The 24,981-nt window shown below is 31.7% G+C and overlaps 1 protein-coding gene across 3 annotated transcripts in view; it reads right to left on the bottom strand.

Moving 5' to 3' along the window:
• Positions 1-19,701, bottom strand: part of LOC145324642 (voltage-dependent L-type calcium channel subunit beta-1-like) — an 83,289-nt gene extending 63,588 nt beyond the window's left edge. For 2 of the 3 annotated variants that reach the window (XR_013881293.1, XR_013881292.1), the window contains exon 1: positions 19,501-19,701. The gene's annotated coding sequence lies outside the window, so the exon portion shown is untranslated. The remainder of the gene's footprint in view (positions 1-19,500) is intronic. The other variant, XM_080167232.1, reaches the window with a different exon arrangement.
• Positions 19,702-24,981: the final 5,280 nt, after the last annotated feature.

A 24,981-nucleotide genomic window follows, 5' to 3' on the forward strand; every position in this document is an offset into this window, starting at 1 on the left:
AAATTGCACACAATACCTTCAATTTAACTTTACATTTCATTTATGAGAATATCATTTTTCATTCAGCTACTATTTGAGTTATAACAAGATCGGTTATATCTAATTGTGGGACAACAAAAATCTACCAAAACTACAAAAGAATTATATTTTGCACAATTGTGGAGTAGTAACAATTTGCAAACCCTGAACATAAATAAGAAGTTGTAAATTACTAGCACAATGAATCAAGACTTATTAAATCTTCACAAGAAATTAAAATTTAAGCTTATTGCTCATTAATTTTGAAACATGATCATTATGTTAATTAGAATTTTATCAATGTATCAAATTAGAAATTGCATATTATGAAAGTAAAAAATAAATCATTATTTTTATTAATTATATTTCAGACATTTAACAAATCAACAAATAATATAAAATATTAGAGACATAGAATTTAAATGCAATTAATATTAAATTTACTTCATCCAGAAGATGTCAGTCTTTTGGGCAGGTGGGGCGGGTGGGGCATAACTAAACTCTTGATTTCCAGCAGATGATTCTGCAATTAGCTTGTCACCTTCCCGTCTGAATCTTGTGAGTCCTTCTAGGAATTTAGCCACCTCCTTTTCTAGCTCCTGATTTTCAGGGGATGCCAACTTTTTGGTACCAACGACGACATTTGGAGTTAATGTACCATCAGCGGCTTCTGCGACACTTGTCTGATAATTATTTTCAACCTTGGCACTGAGCTTAAAGTCACTTATACCACGAGTGATGCTAAGCTTAAATTTTCCCGCCCAGTTGCCAAGAGGACCTGGTCCAGGTTTCCTAGAATCTGTAGTGTTGGCTGCTGACAGGTCTCCAGGAACTATGGTGACACTCTGGCCAGGCTTGCTCAGGCACACAGTTGGATGCACAGGTCCGTTCCAGTCTTCAATAGCAAATGCTGTGCCCAGTCCTTGACCATTGTGGGAGAAAGAGACATCAGTACAGCCATCCTTCTGTTCAACTTTCATGCCAACAACGTCATTGTCATTCAGTTTAGGGCCCCAATCACCACGTAACAGGCCTCTGCCATCACTAAGATTACCAGGACCGCCATAAAACAAGCCCTTGACTGAATAACCAGCCCCAAAATTTTCCTCATTTGAAACTCCCAACCAAATTCCAGTTTCTCCCTGCAGTTTAAACTCCCAATAACCGGTTCCTCCAGTGCTCCAAATGGCATTTGCCTTTGACTTGCCCTCGCCAGTGAGGCTCACTTGGTTGCCTTCAATGTGTAATTGATTGGATCCATCCTCTTTCCAGGACATTTTGATTCTTTAGATAAATGTCTAACTGTTATCACTTGTAAATATAGTTGATAACTAATGTAGGAGTTTTAGGTTATCTTTTTTTTTATATTGATACGGCTATGACGCCTTCTATAAAACACACACTAATGTTTAACTTCTAGTCTTATCTTTAACGTATGACTGTGTTTAGTTATGACTCACTCAGTATAGAAGCATTTAGAAACTGTATGAGTAGGAGTTATGTTTATTTTGTGTTAACATTTGTCAGTTTGTGTTTGTGTGTGCTTATTTGAGTAGGCCTACTAGCAGACAGAAAAATGTTATTTCATCAGAAAGCAGGAATTTCTGACGCATGCGTAGACCAAAACATACTATGATTAACATTAATTCAATTGTTAATTCAATATTCCCAAAGAAAACAAGGATGCCAACATACATAAAAGCGAGGTTCAATAAATTAGATGACAGATTTAAATCAACAAATATTAAAATTAAATATATTAAGTATTGTAATTTGTAATAAAAAAAGGTTCTAGATATTTATACCTTATTATTGAACCTAAAAGTTGCAGAATTGAATATTATTAATTTTTTATGCAATTGCTTTCAATCAAAACAAATTATTTTCGCTTTTTATGGAATAGGGTTTGAAGATCAATAACAAATATCAAATGCTCTCCCGAAGAACAGAAATCCATACTTGTAACTAACTAAATAATTGAAATAGTTGAAGGCAAGTTGTCACATTTATCTCCACTTTCAATGCAATTTTTTTTGCAGCAAATTTGCAAAAATCTTTTATACCTATTCTTTTTAAAGAAAGACACATGCACAGGGACTGTTCACAGGAAATGATATGTTAATGGACGAGAAATTAATCTTCCCTCCATATACGTATATATTTGCCATTAGCTAAGGAATTAACTGTTTTGGAAGATCAGTAGAATACAAAATTGGTAAACCCCCCTTAAATGAAATTGGAAAGGCCTTCATTTCCCTTTTTCACCTCTAATGGTTTCACACACCCATGATAAATCATTCATATTGTTAAACCCATATTAGAGTAAAACAATCGCACTGTCCTTTTGCCGTCTTTCAATTGGGTCATCAACCAAAGGTGTGGTGTGTATTAACACAGCAAGGTAGCAGGAAATAATTTTGTAGCAGACGAATAAGGTCATTGAAAAATGAAGTGAGGTAGTTATCTGTATATACATCTACACTATAGATCTGTTAAACCCATAATCCTCTTCAACAAAAACATTTAAAAATTCATATTTAGGTTTATATTCATTTTAAAAGCAGAGAAGGCAGTTTTAAAAAGTTTTGTGCTTTTCCAACCTCACATTGCAGTAGTTTTGTTCATTCAAAACTTTTACAGTTAGATACACAAACGAACAGCTATACACTAGCTACGCTAGCAGAGAATATGGTTATTAAGATATCAGTGACAAAAATACAGCATTAGACTTAGATTTTCATGATATATTTCTGAGAAAGGGAAATAGAAAATAATCTTTTTTTCGAGAGATGCCAACTAGAGCAAGATAATTATTTAGTGACGTGCACAGAAATAAATCTGGGGAGTGTAAAGCCTTGAGATGTTGAAAAAGGGAAAGGTATATTTTGTTATAGTCATGTTTGAGGCTTTTTTTCTGGCACACCCCCCCCCCTCCCAAGAAAAAGAGAAAATAAATATCAATCGGCTACCTAGATTTTTTATGTAAACAATTACATAATTTATATTAAAACAAGATATAGAATTTACACAAATTTAACATAAAAGAAAGATAATACAACACTTTAGTAGTATAGTATGAAACATTCGTGGCTCTAACTGTTTTATTTGAGAGAAAAGTATAAATTTTACCATTTCCATTTAGCTAATTCTAAATTATTGCAACTTTACTTTGATTTTACTATTTCTCTAACAAAAAGGTACAGCTACGCAGTACGATAGTATCCTTAGCAAATTTTCTGTTTCAAATTCGAAAATTTATACAAAATTTTTCTTTATATACGTTCTTGATGTATAATTTTACTATTTCTCACACCCTTTACTATAATCTAAAATTATCTACTCGCAAGTCAAGTTTTAAGTCAGTTTGGACATTTTTTGATGTAGCCCTAACGTATACGTAGCATAGGAATTTCTTTTACTTCCAAAAGCCAAAGCTTATAGCGGTTCTAACAGTATGCATAATTTTTTCTACTATTAATACAAGCCTTGCAATGGAAATTTTTAAAATGTTCACATTTTTTTGCACACTTTTTAGCTGCGCTGCTCAAATTTTATTGTTTTTGTTTTTCCCGAGGACTATAAATAATTGCTAAAAATGATGCAATAACATAAATTGCATGTTAAATCTGCAAAATAAGCAAAAATTATGCTTTTAATTCCCAAAAAAAGAAATATTGCCAATATATAAAGCCAATACAATGCAACCCAGTGCATTGCTGCATTGCATTGCAATGCAACTCTGTAGGACTTGGAGCATTGTAATTACATGTTTTGTTATTTGATATTGATACTATTTCTATCACTAAAAATCATATATAATAACTTGTTTCTTATATGGAGTCATGTTAAAAATATTACTTTAAAACTAAAGTGTTCTGTGGACATAATAATAACACCATTGTTTAACAGAATGGTTTTGCTCCCATTAACAAAGAACAACCAGAACATTTTATTTCTCAGAATAAAAAATGCAAAATATGTTCTAATTTTTCTTAGGGATACAGGGATGGTTCAATTGAAGACAAATTAATTTTTCTTCCATCTACAATAACTCTTTACCCTCTTACACTTAACTGCCTCTTATCTTTACCCTGTTTATTAACTACTTACTCAATTCTAACCCCATATTTTAAGCTTATAAAGTTATAATTATCAACTACTAACCTATCCCTACATCCTTTCCTAGCTCTCATCTCTGCCCTTTTTGTTTCATCCCTCTTGAATGTTTATCTTCCCCATTGTAGATCCATTATCTTATATTACAGAAGGGATAAGACAATGACCGAAAAATTTATGTACATCCCCAATGATGTTACACCTTCTTTAGATTACAATTAGGGATTAAAATTAGGGTTGGGCCGGATATCCGGTTTGGCCGGTTATCCGGCCGGATATCCGGCCGGATATCGGATACCGGATATTAAAACTATCCGGTTACAGGATACCAGGCTGATTTTTGACGCCGGATATCCGGTTATCCGGCCGGATATCTGGTAATTTGCCGGATATCGAACGTTGGCCATATATCCGGCCGGAACCGGATATCCGGCATTAGAAATCAGCTGGATATCCGGTATCCGGCCAAAAAAGTATTCGGCCAAACCCTAGTTGAAATGCTTGGAAACTCAACCTGATGAACCAACCTATCAAAATTCAATAAAGTCCCCAAAGTTATTTAGCTAACGTTATTATAAAACTTTTGAGACTAGAGTAATAAACAACCCAATTTACCCTCCTCCCTGACATTCTACACATATTATACAATATCAGAGATACAGGAATAGGACTTTTTATCTAAAATTCTATTTTTTTAAGGAATACATCTAAACAATGCATATTTAATGGTTTTTTAAATTTTTAATTTCATTTTTTTAATTCAAAGCCTTTTTAAAGTAGACCTGATAAAATTATTTAATTGTCCATTATCCTAGCCCAACATCTCTGATACAACAAACATTAATGTATATTTATATCTTATACTGCATACTTGTTCTTCTTCGAGAAAATTATGAATCTAGCCCTCCCCCTATCCCCAGAAAAAAAACAGTTTTCTATATTTAAGGTGGGGAGGGGGGGGGGGATAGAAAAAATATTATAAGTATTAAAAGATTGATATTCTAAGCCTGAACTATAAATACGGTTTTTCTTCATGGATCTTAAGGGATAAGACAATGGATGTTAAATTGATATACACCCCCAACGATGACAATCAAAATTGCCCCTTCTGTAAATTATGATTATTTGTTGAAAAGTCTGGATACACTTGTTTAGAACCATCCAATCATAATTAAATGAAAGTACCAAAATTTTTGAGTCAACATGGTAGTAAATCTTTGGGTACAACGCATTTTCTGGTCCAATATTCATCACTCCCTAAGTTTTATGGGCGTGAGGGGGGAGTTAACCTCCAGCTATATTTGTTTGTAGACCCCAGTGTATTAGCAACAAGAAACTGGATAATTTACTATAAAACCTAGTAGTTGAACATGTAGTTGTTTCTTTATTTCCACCTTACTATCATTGTCGCCAATACCGCAGCTAAAATTCAGATATAAATATATTTGTGTATGCAATCAGATACTTTTTTTTATTTTTTTTGCTGCTGTCCATGACACCTTAACGTAAGGTCTAACAACCCAGGATAACTAAGGGAAGCCAAATATCTCCTTTTCCGTCCAAACACCCAGGGTATTAGGTTAAGTAACACCCATCAGACAACCAAGTCTTTGATTGTACGACCTTTGTCTGAGAAGTCCTAACTATGTATGTTATTGAGTTGCATCTATTTTGGGCCAAGGCATTTCCCTACATGCACATGACATAGGAACCATTTTTAACGTTTATAGTTATGACGCGGTGTCGGACCGAGATTCGAACTTATAACCTCCAAGATGATGAAGATCACTTGTTATTCTGATTGTAAAAAAAATGCGGCAGTGTTAGTTAAACGTACTACATAATTCCCTTATTTATACTTCCCATCAGATCCACAAAGAATAAACATTTGCTCAGATAAGGTTCAGGTTTATAGAAGCCAGGTATGCAGGGATTGGGCAATAAAGGGTAAATAAATGAACGTTAAAGGTTAGATGATAGTGGTGATGATACTCCCCGCAACAAAAAAGTCTCTAAAACCGCGCCTTAGTTTTTGAAAGTCAGGTTATCTTTTTACATTTCATAGTCATAATTTAAGTTGTTACCGCCCTCTCAACACCAAAAAAGAACGTCTTTTTTTGTTTCTTTCTTATAATTTTTTTACTGTCATTATGCTTTTCCTGTATTTCTAAGCATAGTAAATATAGTATATTTGTGCAAAAATCCTTACATTAAACATAATAATTTGTCTTGTCTGAATTTTACACACAAATTTCATTTTTTTGCAACATTTAGCAGAGTAATTTTTTTTGTCTCATACAAATCTCCGTCATGATTAGAGACGTTAAAATTAAACACCCGTTGCTGTGGCGGACAATAAAAAAAGCAAAAATAAATAATAATATTATACATATTATTAGGAAAAAATCTTTGAACCATTAACAGTTATAAAAATGAAAATAAAGACTGCATGAAAAAGGTCGTCAAATCAAATGCAAGGATGGAGGGGACATTGGGCTGTTTATTACATTGGTCCCCAAAGTTTTATAATACCGCTTTCTTATTTGTTACCTCAACAACCTTCGAGACTATATTATATTTTATAGGTTAGTTCATTAAGTTCAAACGTTTCATCTACTAAGGGAACTACTAAAATCTACAGAAGGGGTAATTTAAACTACATCAATTCAACGGCCATTGTCTTATCCCTTTAGATCTCTTAATCAAATGGATGGTTGGATGGCATGCATCTTTATTAACAATCAACCAAAAAATGGGTGGAGTTATTCCTGGAATGGAAAAAATGTTAACCTTTATAATATCCTGCTTTGGTTGGGTTTTAGGATGTATATATGTATATTCAAAACCGGCCCCGGAAAGAAAATACTGAATAATTTTGCATTGTCATTTCGCTGTATCACTGACATTTACCCACATAAATTAATGGGGGGATAAACACTTGGAATAAAAACTTGTCTCGTCTTAAAATGTAAGTAAATTTTTGATGGTTTCATGTAAAGAAATTTTTTTTAAAGCGAAGCTTTCTATAATTAGGGTCGGTCCGTCTGTAACAAATAGCCTTTTTCGTTAATTTAGGCATGTTAGAATTGTCCTATCGATTTCAAACTATGCATGGTTATTCCTTAAATAGTTAAGTATGATTTAGAAAACGTAGCAACGCTATAATAATTACCAGAATGTCAGTGCGTTCATTTGAAACATGTTGATTTTCAAAATTTTTAACAACAAATTTTTATAGGATCTAATTATCCTATTGATCTGATTTTTGGTATATTGACTCCTGGGACAACAAAGTATACTGTTATAAGCGAAGTAACTCTATCAAGTCCTAAAAATGTAAGTATGTCCATAAACATTATCCTGTATCAAGCAGTTTTTCAACAAATTTACTTACAATTTTGCTTCAAATCTTATACATTTCTATTCTGATTATTCAGTTCTGACACTATACAAGTGTTAATGTCCGTTTGTCCTACCGTTTCAGTGCTTCGCTTTTATGGATGTTGTCATACTTGTTTTTAATATCAATATTTACAATGTACTAATACACAGGAATGCATTCTTAATAAATTATATATTTAATTGGTAGTTAACAAAAGGTAAATTCACTGCATATAATGGATTAAAACCAGTTGTGTTAGCCACGAGGGGCCGAAGGCCCGGGATCAGAACAATGGTTGTAATTTTATGATTTTTATTTGAATATTAGTGGAAAATTGTCTTTAATACGATACTATGCATGATTTTTCAGTTTGGCTGCGAACCGGTTCTACTTCAGCGGATATTAATCGGTTTCAAAGCCATACTGGAAAAAAATCATAAAACAATTTAAAACCGCGAATGAGTTTTAATTTCTAATATTATTTGATGATTGTTGTATTTTTAGAAAGCTAGGCAATCATATTTAACTAAATAATTAATTCAGAAATATATATTAACAAGGTTGATTTTGTCCATAATAAAAGTAGCAGTATAAAGATTACAATATAAAGAGCAAACTTAGTTGAAAAATAAATGAGAAGGCGTTTATTTTTGCGCGCAAAGAAATGTCAAAATTAAATTATGGACTATATTGGATTAAAATAAAAAGACGGAAGTACACTTACAATAGAGTAGCTACACTTCTGATAAATATTTAAAAAGATTAGCTTTAATTGTCTTAGAAACTGAGCAAAATAAATTGTCAATCATTTTTGTTCCAATTAACTCATTGATTATTCATTAAAAGACCAATTTCAACAAAATCAAAACAAGTACCACTATTGTAATAGTTAGCGCAGTAAAAAATCTAGAAAAATCATGGGTTAACATGGGTTAAAAGAAAAAGAAAAAGCTTAAATCTAATGTTTCATTTAAGTGTAATGATTTAAGCAAAAACGGTTATATTAACCCCTTACAGTCGGGCCCCTTGCCGCACCTTAATCGGTCGGGGGGGGGGGGGGGGCGTTCAACGCCCCCCTTATTATCTCAGTTCCTATTAGAGCTAGAGGGCTAAATTTTTTGTGCAAGTCCCCTGTTTGATAATGAATTTCCGACCTTTTATAAGTCTAAGTCAATTTTCGCTTCCTTCACCCTTTTATTTAATAACCTTTGTTTTTAGGTCTTTTTTTACTTAAAAATTTCAAACGGCTGTAATTTTCTTATTTTTGAAGCTAGAAGAAATTTTTTTCCCAGAAAATGTTTATCTTTATGTAAATTTTACATTAGAAATATCAAAATATAAATTTCAGCGGCCGCAGCTGTACTTGGCAGCTGCAAGCCGCCGCAGTCGGCAGGAAAACGGCGGCGGATCTTCATGAAATTTTAATACGCTATGTAGACATGTAAGAAAAGCTTAAGTTTAAAATTTGAAGTCTTTAAGCCAAAATTTGCGGCCACAGGAGCCTTTTAAAGATTTTTGGAGACCTGGAGGATCAGGACCTGCAGGATCATACCTGGAATCTGAAAGTGACTTAAACACCTATATTTCATATAAGGATGTACTACTAGAGGATTTTTTAGTATTTTGGTATGAAAAAATGCTTTGTTTTAGTCAAAAAAATATTTTTGCTCTTTACCTGGATGACCCTGCCAGGTTTGCTGGCATCCTGTGCCCGCCAGGATGGAGAAATTCAAAAAATTCTAACGCTCAGTTATGTGTCATACCAATACTTAAAAAGTCAAACAGTTTGGGCTCTTTATCTTTCACACACAGAAAATGAGATAGAAAAAACCGGATGGGGGGGGGGGGGGCGTTCAACGCCCCCCCCCGACCGTTAAGGGTTAAAGGCCTTTAATTGAATCTATAAAGTTGCTGTGCTATACAATTTATATGGTACTATCTGATTTGAATTGAAACACTAGAATAAAAGGCCAAAAAGTAAATATGAAAGGGAGAGGTCATTTTCTAGTAAATCCCGTAAAGGTGTGTGTTATAAGGCCTAAAAATAGTAGTAGAACGATAAGGTGCTCTATATATTTGTATTTCCTATTGAACAGAACAATAGGGAAGAAATTTTTTTTTTTTTTTTTTGATAACCGTACCTGGAATATCTGAAATTTCTATCAAACGCTTTGTTTGGCTCAAACTGACACAAATAAAAAAAAATATAATTATAATAAATCAACCTGTAAAGAATGACTTCTTCCTTTGTTTAATGGTATAGATTGTTCTTAACCTTTACCTTGTACCTATAGAAAACATTATTATTATAATTATATTTTTTTTTAATTTTTGTCAGTTTGAGCCAAACAAAGCATTCGATAGAAATTTCGTATTTTTTTTAGATAATCCAGAAACGGTTATCAAAAAAAAAAAAAATTTCCCTATTGTTCTATTCAATAGGGAATACATATATCTAGAGCACCTTTTTGTTCTACTACTATTTTTAGGCCTTATAACACACACCTTTACGGGATTTACTAGAAAATGACCTCTCCCTTTATACTTGTGAACATATTTTTCCCTCTTATATTAATATGGGGCTATTTGATTTTAGCCAAAATGGTTGTTATAAAGGCAATAAAATAAATCTTTATTGTTTAACACAATGCTTACATGTCTGCCTGTTTTTTTAGCTTTATTACTTAAGAATTGATGTATATAATTTAGTTGAAAGTTTATAAATCAGCCAATAGGAGAACTGTGAAGCACATTATAGACATGTCATTGGTTTAAATTATGGAATCCCTTTTCGATTTTTACGAATTTTAGGGTCAGATGGACTATCTAGTTATAGCATGTCTAATCTGTTTATTACTATATATTAAACTTGTTAAAGTATCTTGAATTTACTTTGAGTTTGAAATTGAACTATTTCTAAATTATTATTTATGATATTTAGTTCAATAAATTTCTCTATGCTTAAAAACGTACTAGAAGGACAAACGTACTACAAAAACAACATACAATGTGAAAAAAAACGTTCTTGGGGGACAACATTCTATGGGAACATACCATAGACAAATTTAGGTAGTTTTGTTTATTATAATTTAGGAATGAACATTATTTTATCATCCATTGTCTTATCCCTAAACCTCTCTGTCACAATTCATGAAATGCTAAACTTATTTTAAATGCGTGTTTATTAAGACTGTAAAATCCAGAGATAGAGGAGACATTGGGCTGTTTATTACACTAGTCCCCAAAGTTTTATAATAAAGTTTAACAGATTTTGATTGTTGGTTTAATAAATTGAGTGTTCAAACGTTTCAACCGCTAATTGTAATCTACAGAAGGGGTAATTTTCTGTATTAACATTGGGGATGTACATCAATTTATTGGTCTTATCCCTTTAGATTCCTGGTAAAAATCTTAAATAATCCAAGATACAGGGATTTAAAAATGTACAAAAAGTTAATCTTCTCGCTTTTAGTAATCACAAAAATGCTTTTAATTATTTAAGGGAATGAAAGAGATATAGATAATTTATTATCATTGTCCTCTCCCTTCCCGAAAAAACATGGGAACCTTGCCAACAAAATCCAGCTAAAATTGGTTCAAACAAAATTTTATTTCTATGTTATTACTATTTCTATATTTTTATAGTCATAGTGATATTCTGTTTTATCCTAAATAGTTAAGTAGCTGGATGTTTGTATGTGTATCTGTTAAGATCTCTAAAACGTTTCAGGTAATCTCCTTATAGATCTTGGTCAGGTTTTTGAGAGGGTTTGTTTAACCTACATTTTAAAACATAAATAAGGTGCATGGGTCAGTGGTTACTCACCCTACATCTGTTTAATTTATCCTACTATATGGATTAGTAAGGATATTTTTGTTTGAAGCTTTGGATGTTTTTATTTACTGGACTGATTGAGTTCTCATTCTTTGGGAAGCTTCACATAAGTCCTGGAATTTCATCAAATAAACAACTACACTTTTGGATAATTTTCTGTGGATTTTTAAAAACTTACCTAAAAAGAAAAAATGCCGATTGGTATTTTCAAATCCTTTTTTTTAAAATTTGTATATTTTTTCATCAAAGGAAACTTTAAAAATAAACTTTTGTAAACGATAAATAATCTTTCGTTATCATATCAATACATTCTATAAACAAGGATGACAACATCCATAAAAGCGAAGCTCTAAAATGTCAGAACTGAATAATCAGAATGTAAATGTTTAAGAGTCAAAGCAAAATTGTAAGTAAATTTGTTGAAAAACTGCTTGATACAGGATAATGTTTAAGGACATACTTACATTTTTAGGACTTAATTATAGAGTTGCTTCGCTTATAATATTGTACTTTGTTGTTCCAGAAATCAGTATACCAAAAATAAGACCAATCGGATAATTAGGTCACATACAAATTTGTTGTTAAAAATGTAAAAAAATCAACATGTTTAAAATGGACGTACGGACATTCTGGTAATGATTATAGAGTTGCTACGCTTTCTAACTCGTACCTAACTTCTACAGTAATCACCATGCAAAGTTTGAAATCGATAGGACAATTCTAAAATGCCTAAATTAACGAAAAAAGCTATACCTAATTATAGAAAAGCGTCGCTTTTAAAAATGTAAATGTAGTTAATAATTGTTTTTCAAGATAAAATCTAGAATCAATATTAAATTACTTTTGAATTACATTATTATATGCTAAAAATCATTAATCTATAATGACTTAACCACTTAAAACCTTGTAAACAGCGAAGCTTTTCAATTACTAGGTTGTCTGTTCTTAAAATACAACTTCATAAAAAGTGCTATTATATTTGGGGGGGGGGGGGGATAAAGGTGTGATTACCAATACCCCTCCCAAACGAATTTGGGGGTGCTGTAGGCATATTTTTCATTTTACCCCCCCCCCCCACCATTTAAAATTTACCCCTACCTTAGGGGTGCCGTAGCCACCACCAAGCATTTAGGAGGGGGTATTTACCCCATCCAAACAATTTTGAGGGAATAATCCCCTTCCCAAATAAATAATTCCTAACAAAAAAATTTGGCACGCTTCGCGCGCATTTTTACTGCTAAATATTTAATAGTAATTTCATTATTAGATAGGTACCTTTTTACATTAATAAAGTACCCCCCAAAAAATTTTACCCCGGGAGTAAATTTTTTTTTTTTTGGGGGGGGTAAAAAAATTTACCCATGCCAACAGATTTCAAGGGGGGTAAATACCCCTCCAAGCAAATTTTACCCCCGGAATAAATTTTTTTTTGAGGGGGGGGGGGGAAATTACCCTCCCCTTAAAAAAATGTTACCCCTCCCCAAATAAAAAAGCTTGCACGCCCCTGCAACCTTCCATTATTTCAAATATTTTTAAAATAAGGGCAGATGGTAGGGGTTTCTTTGTTCAACAAAGCACTTTGAGGGAAAAGGCCAAGCTAATTTTAAAAAAAAGTTATAGCCGGATGTTACTGTGCTGCTTATGGACGTAATTGTCCTCGTTTCCTTTAATTCAAATATATTAATTTGTTACAGTAGAAACAATAAGCTAAATAGGATTAAGTAAAGCAGTTATCTTGCCACTAATTCAATACATATCCGAATATCTACTATAAAATATTTACATCATGGGCCCTACAAGGATTACAAGTTTTTTATAATAATGCTTTTCTTCACTGTAGGTATTTCATTTACCCTACTCTTATTTATATTCTTTGTTATATTTAGTTGTAATAGCTGTCAAATTTAATCTCTACTATTTTATAATTATTTCATTACCCTTACTTATATATGTTCTTTGCCACATTTCTATTATAATAGCTATGAAAACTAAACCCCTACTGAACTATAATTATTTCATCACCCTGACTCTTTTATGTTCTTTTGTTATAATAGCTGTCAAATCTGAAGCTTTACTATACTACAAGTATTTCATTAACCTCACTACTATATGTTCTTTGTTAAATTTTGTTGTAATAGCTGTCAAATCTGAAGCTCTAATGCACTTTAAGTATTTCATTACCTCATTACTATATGTTCTTTGTTATATTTTGTTGTAATTTATAGCTGTCAAATCTGAAGCTCTACTGCACTGTAAGTATTTCATTACCCTCACTACTGTATGTTCTTTGTCATAATTTTTTATAATAGCTATCAAAACTGAACCTCTACTGAACTATAATTATTTCATTCCCCTCACTCCTTTATGTTCTTTGTTAAATTTTGTTATAATAGCTGTCAAATCTACAGCAACTCTAAACTCTTCCTACATTTTGCGAGGAAGGGATATTTCAACTACGAAAAACTTCAGATGGATTCTATTGTTTTGATATAAATATAATCATAAAAACTTATATCTAATCTGGATGCTAAACTATTATATCAACATAAGACTAATGTAAATAAGAAGAAAATATTTGTTTGAGTGCCCTATCCCTCAACTTAAAGATAGGAGAGAGTGGAATTATAAAATAGAAATAGCTTCCAAACAATTTAGTAGTTTCAAAATAGTTTTAACTAGTTTCCTAGTTTAGAAAGGGAAATTTTGACCAAAATTTTTAGTAGCGAAGTTACTCTTTAATTACATTTTTTTCAGTTCATTTGTGAATAAGACAACCGATAGTGACCATCATAGACGTCCAAGGGGAGGGGGAGGGGGGTAAAGTGGGGATTACCCCCCCCCCTTCCAAACGAATTTGGGGGTGCCTAAAAATTTTTTCATTTTACGGGGGTGCCTAAAATTTTTTTCATTTTACCCAAACCCCCCCCCCCCCCGCCCCATTTAAAATTTACCCCTACCCTGGGGGTGCCGTATGCACCCCCAACCATTTTGGAGGGGGTATTTACCCCCTCCAAAACAATTTTTGGGGGGTAGATACCCCCCCCCCAAAAAAAAAAAAATCTCTAACAAAAAAAATTTATAAGCTATATAAAACATGAATTTTATTTTTATTTATGTAAAAAAATTCCAGGCATTGCTAGTAATAAAAAACCTTTTTAACATCAGCCATTTAATTATTAACAAAAAATTTTTTTAGCCATATTTAGCCTCGCCAATTTATATTTTTTTCAATGCTTTTCCAAATCCAATTCCAATGATTGCATTTTTCTCTTTATTACAGGGAGGGAGGGGTTTATGAAAATTTAATTGATCTACCAATCTTTCTCACCTCAATATTTTCAAACTATAAAAGTCATATATGAATGTTGATTGAATGATAATGTATTGTCCATTGTCCTATCCCTGTATCCCTGCATTATATATACTTAATATAGATCAAAGTTTGACCTAATTTTTCTTAAATCTTTTATACATACACTCCCAGTGAGACTTGAAACATTGCACTGACTTACAGTATTCATTATTTTCATTAATATGTCGTAGCTTTTGTAAGGAGTCATGTGGGAATGAGTAAAGGGAGTATTACACGCCCTTAGAAAAGAAATTTTAAAAGTAAGCATTACTATAAATTAACCATTAATTTGAAATTAAACATCTAAAGGGATAAGATAATGGCCAATAAATCAATGTACATCCCCAATGTTAATACACAAAATTACCACTTCTGTAGATTACAATAAGTGGTTGAAACGTTTGGACACTCAACTTAATAATCCAACCAATCAAAATTTATTAAAGTCCCCAAAGTTGTTAAGTCAACGAATAAAAAAACGTTATCATAAAACATAATAAATATCTTTTGTCCCCATCTCTCTCACTCTGATTAGAAGGTATGTTACATGATTTATACATCGACATTTAGCCTAAAACAATCAATCATGTAACCTTAGCTTTTTGTTGATATACTATCAGCAACAAAATTACCAGAGTGCACATACGTTTTATTGGAAATATATGAATGGAAGATCATGGATGAAGGGGAATACACTGCATTTTGGCAAACAACCATTTGATTGCACGACCCGTGGTTTGAGTCATGGCAAAGAAAATGAGTAGCTAAAATATGCATATTATGTTAGCAATCAAAGTTGTTTTTTTTTCTATCGCAATTTTAAAAGAATTTTGATTTTCAAAACACAGATTTTCTAGGGTCTAATAAAAATTATATTATACTTTTGAACTGAGACAAAATGATTCCTATCCTAAATCTTTGAAAAAAATATAGTTTTTAAGTATTTTCGCTGTATTTAAGGAGTAAGAAAAAAAGAGGTTTTTTCCAAGGAGGGACAGGAAAATTGGCAATAGATTTTCTTCTTTTCTTCCAAAGACAGAGTTTCGTTCTCTAAGAATACAAATAAATATCAATTTAATCTCCATTGTTCTCTCCCTGTATACTTGGTTTATATGACACAGATTCTTTGTAGCTGCAGTATTTAAAATTCAGGAATGGTCTTATTGCAAGTGTATGTACGCATAAGGTTCCACGAATTTTGGCCCTGTTTTAGAATAGAAACCAGATCCAATAATATTCTTATAATCAAATAATTCCATACATCATGGACTGTTTCAATTTAATAAATGACTTTTAGGAAGGCATGATAATTTTAGAAACTCCAATAAAGTTGACTTTTCATGAAATGTCTCAGAATTTTTTTGTAGAATTTGTATGTCTTGGAGTAGTTTCAAACTTTCATTTCTCTGACATGGCCAAATCTATGGACCTTCAAGTGTATAATGTATACATTCTTTCCTTGCAATATTGCTTATTATTATTCTCTTTTAGTAACAAAACTATACAGATGAGTGCATATTGGAAACACAAGAATGGATTTGTTCGCATCTTAGAAAAGACTTTTTTGGAAGGCAGCTGTTGGCTAATACCTCATATAATAGATAATAACATTTTTAATAAAACGTGCATAATTTTCTTTAAAAGAAAAAGCTATTATAGACACATATTGCTAATGAACTATTAAACAAGTTGAAATTTGAACTTTTATATTAAATAGACATTGATTCATAGATTTATCAAACACTTTGCTTTGGTCTAAAGTACAATAATTGAAACAAAGAATATTTCCGAGCTACATTTAAATGAGTTTATTATTTAGAATTAACATTATTATGTTGGTTCTCTTGTTTTTATGTCATTATTTGACTAAAATATTTATCTCCATTTATTGTTTTAAAAGAAAGTTGATTTCAACATTGTGATTATGGAATTTTTGTCCTTGTTGCTGTTATACAGAATTAATACTTATTATGGTAGAAATAAGATTTTTTTCAATCTATCTATAATGCAAAGTAGAACAATGTCTGTCTGTCTGTCCGTCCATCCGTCCGTATGTCCCTTGAGATCTCGGTAACCTCTGAACCGATCGGATTCTACTCTTCAGGGTATATGCCTACTGGTCCTGTGGTGGTTTTAGGCTATTTTCTTGGAGGGTGGGACTACCCCACCACCCCCCCTCAAAAACAAAAACAAAAACGCATTTTTTTCAGCTGGTTAGGTAATACAAGATGTAATAATACCTCTTGGGGCAAAGCCCCTAGAGGCTAGGGGCGAAGCCGCTAGTATAAAATAAATCACTATTAATAGTACATACATATCTGGTATGTTTTTTAACCCAGTTTAACTTTATGCTGTTATTATATCAACCAATATCAAAATGCTAAAATATCACATATTGTCTATAAAACACACTGGCAACGTTATTTCAAAGTATTTTTAAAATTATTATTTTAATAAATGTCTTCATAAAGCATTCAAATCGCATGTCAACGTAATATTACCAAGTCTAACACGGTGCAATATTGTTAATGTTATAATATTATCTATGCGGCCAATACTAAAATAATTCAAAATCGTAAATCATTGTAAGTGTATGTTGGTCCTGGGAGGGAGAGGACAAGAAATAAAAATTAATCTACAACCCTTTCTAACTCAAATGTTTTAACAAGCTACTAGATGTATCGAAGACCAAAAAGATTAAGCAATAACAAATTTATTTTCAGCATTTCTTAATAAATTTGTTAACAAGCACAAGTATGGGCGATTTCCCTAAAAAGGCCTTGTCTAACACAGACCCCCCCCCCCTCCTCATTTTGAAATAAATTAATAATTAGAGGGGGGGGGGGGGGTTGTAGCTTTTCATGTGTTTGTTAAAAGAGAAGTGTTTGTTTTTATTTTAGGTCAGGTTAAGTTTAGGAGACAAGGTAACCTTTCAGGGTTAGGGCAACTTATTTTAAAAAAATAAGGAAGGGGGTTTCTGTGCTCGCTAGTCAAGTTGAGAGAAAGCACCTAATCAAATAATAAATGGTTTATGTAGTTTTTAACGAATATTAAATTTTAAAACCTTATTTTGAAGCAACTTCTTAGTTTATAAAATTCATCAATAATCAACGAGAATGCAGCTGAGTTTCTATCATGTATCTTGGAATTAAGAAACATGCAATTAAACATGCCTCAATTATAGAGTTGCTATGCTTCTTAAATGCATTGTTGTGATTGTTTTGACAAATAATGCACCTCTGATTTGAAACTGAAGGACAAGTATTGTTGTCAAGGATGGAATAATTAGTCATATTATTCAGTGAAGAAGGGGACAATGGGCTGTTTATTATACTAGTCCCAAAAGTTTTATAATAATGTTTTCTTATTAGTTGGCTTAACAAATTTTATTAAATTTTAATTGGTTGGTTTATTAAGTTGAGTGTCTAAAAGTTTCAACTATTAATGGGGTAATTTTGTGTATCATCATTGGGGATGTACATCAAATTATCTGGCATTGTCTTATCCCTTTATATCCCTGCATATTATTACTACTAGTGGCTCCACAATCACATTAGCTTCCAATAGAAGAGCTCGAAATCGGTGGCTGAACCCCCGCTCCACTTTAAAATAGCTTTAAACTAAAAGGTAAATTTATGTTTTCCCCAATGAGGATACACAAAATTACCCTATCTATGGTTGAAACGTTTGAACACTCATCGTAATGAATCCACCAAACAAAATTCAATAAAAGTCCCCAAAGTTGTTAAATCAACGAAGAAAGAAACGTTATTATAAAACTTTGGGGACTAGAGTAATAAATATCCCAATGTCCTCTCCAACCCTAACATCAATCGGTTAAGCTGCTTACAGGATATCATATACCACCAGCTAGTATAGAACGATCATCTATCTTTTATTTTTTTTATCAATCTTACAAGCTAAATAGTATTAAAAACTATAATTTTATTTAATTTAGTTACATTTAATGTAAAACGATTCTAGATTATTTAACAACAAAACTAAACAAATCTTAAATTACTAGGACCATTCTAAAATTTTAAAAATAACTGAGTGTCATTAATATTATCGTAGAAAAATTTTGCTTTCAAAAAATAAGGTTTGGAGATTATTTTCTGTCAAAATATTTATGTATATTAAAATCGAAGCTTTTCTATAATTACAGTTGGTTCGTCCGTGCGTCCGTAACAGATGGTTCTTATGGTTAAGTAAGGTATGTTAGAAATGTCCTATCAATTTTAATCTTGACATGACGATTCCTGTAACTCTAAAACTAAACTTAAACAAAATTGTTATGTTAAGTGATTTATTTTAAATGCCTCTGAAAAAATATTAACTGATCATTGTTGGGCTGTTGAAGGTCATAATTATCCTTGTTATTGTATGAAAAGATAGTTAATATTAATCACTTTTCACTTTAATATGAAAAGTCTGAATATAATATTATATGAATTAATTTATAGAAATAACACAATATACATTTATTATACAAAAGCGAATTCCGTTATATAATGTTTTATTATATTTTTAAGTAGTATAGCAAAACATAGTTTCAAGTAAACTTTCTAAATTTCTTTGGTAGTTTTATAAAGAGCTTATTTAACTTTAGCAATGTATGTATCTAAATAATTAAATTTAGCAAATAAACAGGCAGATTCCAAGTTATAGAACAACTACGCTCATGGAAAAAAATGTATATCATTGTTTCTATGTTACAGATATGTTATTGCTATGTTTTAATGAAAGTGTTACATTATTCTACATACCTATATGTTATCTAAGAAAAATCACCCTTACCTTAAAATTAATTAATCTACCTGCACATGATCAAGCCCTGCACTCAGGGTAACAACCGGTGCTGTTTTTTAAAAATGCACCCGCTATTTTTTTTTCACAGGCTATCCGAGGGTTTTTGTAACAAGAGTGTGCGTGTGTTTGGTTCGGGCACTGGAGCAACCCTGGCCACGTTCACATGCATGTCCACCACTAGACTAAACCATTGCTTGTCGGACGGACGGACGGACGGATGGATGGACGGCAAAAGTTGTTCAAAGCACTCAATTCCATGCATGGGTTTGTAGAAAATGGGCAGAGGTGTGGGCGGGTGGGTCTTCTCTCTCTCTCTCTATCTCTCTCTGGGTGTACATATATAACTTTGGGGAACTGCCAATGGGTGCAAATTGGCCGGGTGGGTGGGGTAATTATCAGGGAGGTTTGGCCACACACTTGCGGGACGGGAGGGAGGAGTCATGGGGGGAGGGAGTGGAAACACAACCGAAGGGCCTTTTCACAGCATCAATATGCGGATGATTTGATGATCCCGTTGGTCGGGGCGGGGCCCCGCCGTCAAAATACAATACCTCTACCAAAAATTTACCTAACCCAAGAGAGAATAAAATGTGCCAAGGGGGGATAGAAAATGAGCATGGGAGATGCTTGCCGCGGAGGGGGCGGGGGGAGGGGTTGCTGCAATATATATATGTATCTATACCCAAGACTATTTAAGTATTCATCCCTTTCCTTCCCTCTTAAGCAGTGAAGGTAGCCTTACCCTTCAGAAACCCTTTTGGACCCATCCACCAAATTTGCGCAGTGTGTCGCAGGATCTTTCATATGCTCATAATACAACACACAGTGCCCAAATGTACCCCTCAACCCCTACCACTCCCTGCGGACAACCCTCTATATAGCCTTGAATATGAGAGAGGGGGACCTGGGTGTGGGGGGGGGGTTGTGACATGAGGGGTGTGGTACTGCTGGGAAGGTGTGTATGGGTGTAAGGAGGAAAATGGATCTGTTAGTTAGGCCTGTGTTGAGCTGCTTGGTTTCTGCCTGCCACCAGGACCTGGCCCAGCACCATACCAGGGGAGCAAGTTAGTCAGTGCGGTGCTCATCAATATTACAATATCTTCTATATAATAGTTTTTACATGTATTTTTAATATTTATTATTAATTATTCTATATATTATTTATGGCAAAAAAAACCTAACTGTTATAATTGTTCAATGCAGTATTTTTGATATTTTTAGTACACCCTTAAAACTGTCATATTAACAGCATGATTGTACTTAAAATTTTATCTAAATTAAAGCAATTGAAGCCTGAATTTGTCATATTGTCATAGTAAATAGTCGTAGTATATAATGCGGATGTTTTTCTGCATGTAACAGCTAAATTTGTTTTATAAACTGTATGGTTAGATAATATATTTGACACTTACTAAAGATGGAATTACTTAAAAATATATTTACTTATTTTTTTAACAAGATAGGTCCGCCTATGTATAGTCATATCTATTTCAATAATAGCAAGACCTATGTAGAGATAGATATATTTGTTTGTGATTATGTTCTAAATTATCTAAATAAGATAAAAACTAATTTAAAAATCACAAATTATGACGTCACCTTTGGTCATATGATTTGAAAATTTATTTGATAATGCTACTTAATTATTTAAATTTGATTTAAAATAGTGCAAATAAAAAATTTAACAATGCTAAACAATGCAAAATCATGTACTGTATGATTAGATAAATGCTAAATGCTAAATAAAAATAATATAAAACCACCTAAAAAGATAGGCTTACCCATTCAAAAAATAGATACAACTATGTTTAAATCACAATAGTTTCGTATTTTTATAAGATTCAAGCTTAGCTTGTGTAAATAAGATAAAAGTTGACGTAAAAATAATAGATTATGACGTCATTTTTGGTCATGTGATTTTAAAATTTGTTAAAAAATGCCACTTAATTAAATAAATTGTATTCAAATTATTGCAAATAAACTATACTCAAACAAAATTTTTAATCATAAACTGTAGGCCTGGATAATGCTTTACACTTAAAACATGTTAGGTTTATCTATTTGGAAACAGATAGGCCTCTGATTTTATTAGAAAAGCTACGAATTTTTAAGTGATTTTAGGCAATTTAACCATTTTAGAATAATAAATTATGACGTCATGTTTGGTCATGTGATTTTTAATTCTTTTTAATTTCTGCTTTAAATGTTTTCAAATCAAATTAAAATTACTTATAATAGTAAATCAAGCAATACTAGAGCTTAATTGCTTTTAAAAAATCAATAAATGTACTAATTTAGATAAAAAGCAAATTTCTTAGTTAATATAATTTTTAAATCATTAGACCATACATTAATTTATAACCATACTAAAAGAAAAATTATTAAGATATATCTCCCATTCAAATTTTTTAAAAACTGTAATGATAGAACATAAGAAAAAGAAAACAATTATCTTACTACTTTGTAATGATATATGTAATGATATTATTGATAATAATCTAATTTCTTGTATGTAACATGTAGTTAGATTCTTGGATGTATTACTCTATATTGGGTTAGGTAATGTACTGTAATCTAAACTTAAATCCTATATTAAAACAAATATAACTAAACAATTAAAAAAAGATTCATTGTTTACTGGCCTGGTAAGGTAAATAGTTTTATTTTAACTCTTTAAAAAATAATTACGAACAGAAGCGAACTGAAGGGGAGTTGAGGTGTAATCAATTTAAGGGGGTGAATACACCCCTCTATGTGTTCACCTCTCTACACGCCACTGATTACGAATAACACCTTGTGTTTCAAAAGAAAAAGTTATTTTAATTCAAATAAATAATTAAAGATAAGCTAAAGACAATAGTACAATTGATCTCCTAAAACTAATTGTATATATACATATATATGTATGTGTGTATTATTACATGTATCTATTTCTGTTAATTCTCCGACGCTATCTTCTAGTTTCTACTCATATCTCCGTAATTATATTAGCCCCAGCCTTTTATTTGAGGTAAAAACTATTTAACATGAGAATAATAAGAGGCTGGGACTCTATCAATTAGGGGCTCTGTATTGAAGGAGTGGGAAAGGGTTTGAAAAATAGCCTAAAACCTTTCTGTACCTAATAAAAGTTTCCATAAAATGAAGAACTCAATCGGTTCATTAAAATCTTAAGCTTCAAACACCAAGAATTATTACTTTATACAATAGGATAACTACATGGTAGATATAGGTTTTAATTTTTAAAGTAAGATTGGGGTTTAAAGCCTTTATATGAATTTAAAAATGCAAAATTAATTTGTAGCTATAAGGAGAAAGGAAATCTAGACCAAAAAATTATTTCCAAAAATATGAATGATTTAAACAAAACTACCTGTAAATCTGCACTGCATTACTTATTGTTCTAAGCGCAGCTACTCTATAACTAGTAGTTTAACTAGGTAAATCTGTCACTAAAATTGAGTGTATAATTAAATTCCTTGTTTCTGACACATGAAAGCAAAGGAATATGGAAAAATCAGTGCTTTATTGACATAACCTGTCAAAAAAGATTTTTTAACCTGTCTGTATGATAAATCCTTCTAATTATTAAAACAATAATATCTTGCCGCGCTATTTATGAACATAATTGTTCTTGTTATATTTATTGCTTGCAAATGTTTAAACTTATACTTTTTTGCACAAAACGATGCAGTCATTTTATTTTTAAAAGATTACTAAATCTCACGGAGGTGTAAGACAATGGCAGATAAATTAATGAGCCCACCAATAATTATTGTTAGTTGGAATTTATCAAAACGTTTGATATAAAAAAATATTGTGTAAAAGTAAAAAAATTTTAAATAAAACAAATATTTCAAGATTTTAACAGATAAAATCTGTAAATTTCTAAAGATATTATTTATTTATCCCCATATAAACAAATTGTTTGGAATAGATGTGAATAAAAGCACTTAAATGCAGGATCTTTATAACACCAAATTCATATTAAAACAAGGACAATTATGTATATAATTAGCGCAGCAATAACAAAATTATTAGGTCGCTAAAATATTTTTAAAACTATTATACTTGGATCACACTGTCATATAGTTAAATTAAAACGAACAAACATAATTTATTTACTGAGTAGTTTTGTTACTTAGTTATTGGAAAGCATAAAAACAAAATTAGTTTACTGAATTATTAATTTACCATCTATAGCCTTAATAGTAGAATAGTTATTTATCGCACCGTATTTTTCAGGGTTGCTGAAGACCGGTTCTTATCCACCGGATATTAATCGGTTTCGAAGCCATAATTGAAAAGTATTTCTAAAACAAATATTATGTTTAGCTTTAAATTGTATACAATTTACTGATAATAATTTTTATTTTTGAAATAGACTGTGTAAAAATTTTATAGGACCATTCAATCAGCACATCACCATAAAGCGTAGTTAAGATAAAATATTTATAGATATGGTCGTGTTTGAGTATAGGAGCAAGCATAGGAAAAGTGAGTCATCCAAAAGTCAAAAATTATTTTATCAAAGATTTAACTTTAAAGACTTTTCGGCAAGACAAAATATTACTGCATAGCCTTTGAATTTTGCTTGAGCTTAAGTTCAATTGGAAGCTTTAAAACGTTTGGTTTCTGATCCTTTTTGCTTATTATGGTGAAAAAATCAATAAATCATTTTTTCCCTCAATTTTTTCTTAAGCGTTAAATTTTACGATTGTTAGCTTGCACATAATGAGGGGAAAGATAGTGTTGTAGATTATTTTAACTGCCATTATCCTTGGTCTCCCTGAAGAATATAAAAACTCTCAGAGAAAAGTAAACTTTTTCAATTTTTCAAAAAATTGTCTCTAACACCAGGGAAAAGTGGGCAATGATATATTTAAAAGAAAAATCTAATACTTTCCTAGGTAATAAAGTTAGAATCAACCCAAAAAAATGTAAAAATAGAAGATTTATCTATCGTCACTTGTCCTATCCCTGTATCCCTGTTGTAAAGGTATTGCTAACTGAAATAAATGTGTAGTTCTTTTTCAAGTGCATGGAATATAGAAGGGCAGCTTAAATAATTTTCCACTCTTAAGTTTATAATCTTATGATACAGTTTATACTCTTTAACTGAAGCTCTTTATAGTGCCTTTAAAATAGGGAATAAATTTTAAAACTTTTGAACAAAGTACCCCCAATGACTTCATATTAGAACATTGGACTATTCTAATATAACGTAATTCTGTGTAATACGGTAATGATATATAACTATCTATAAACCATTAGTTGAAAATTTTTTATTTCGAAGTAAATATCAGTCAAATTTACTTGTTTACATTATGCTTAATTTAACCATTTTCCCCCACCAAAATTCAAACACTAATTTCTGTATTATGTAGCTTATATGGTTTGATCTAGAGGGGGTGGGGGGGGGGTGCAAAACACACTTATTATAAGTGGGTTGAGATTTTTAACATCAAT

Source organism: Acartia tonsa, chromosome 1 (genome assembly GCF_053477335.1).
Source record: "Acartia tonsa isolate MP-2025a chromosome 1, ASM5347733v1, whole genome shotgun sequence".
NCBI classification, from domain to species: Eukaryota; Metazoa; Arthropoda; class Copepoda; order Calanoida; family Acartiidae; genus Acartia; species Acartia tonsa.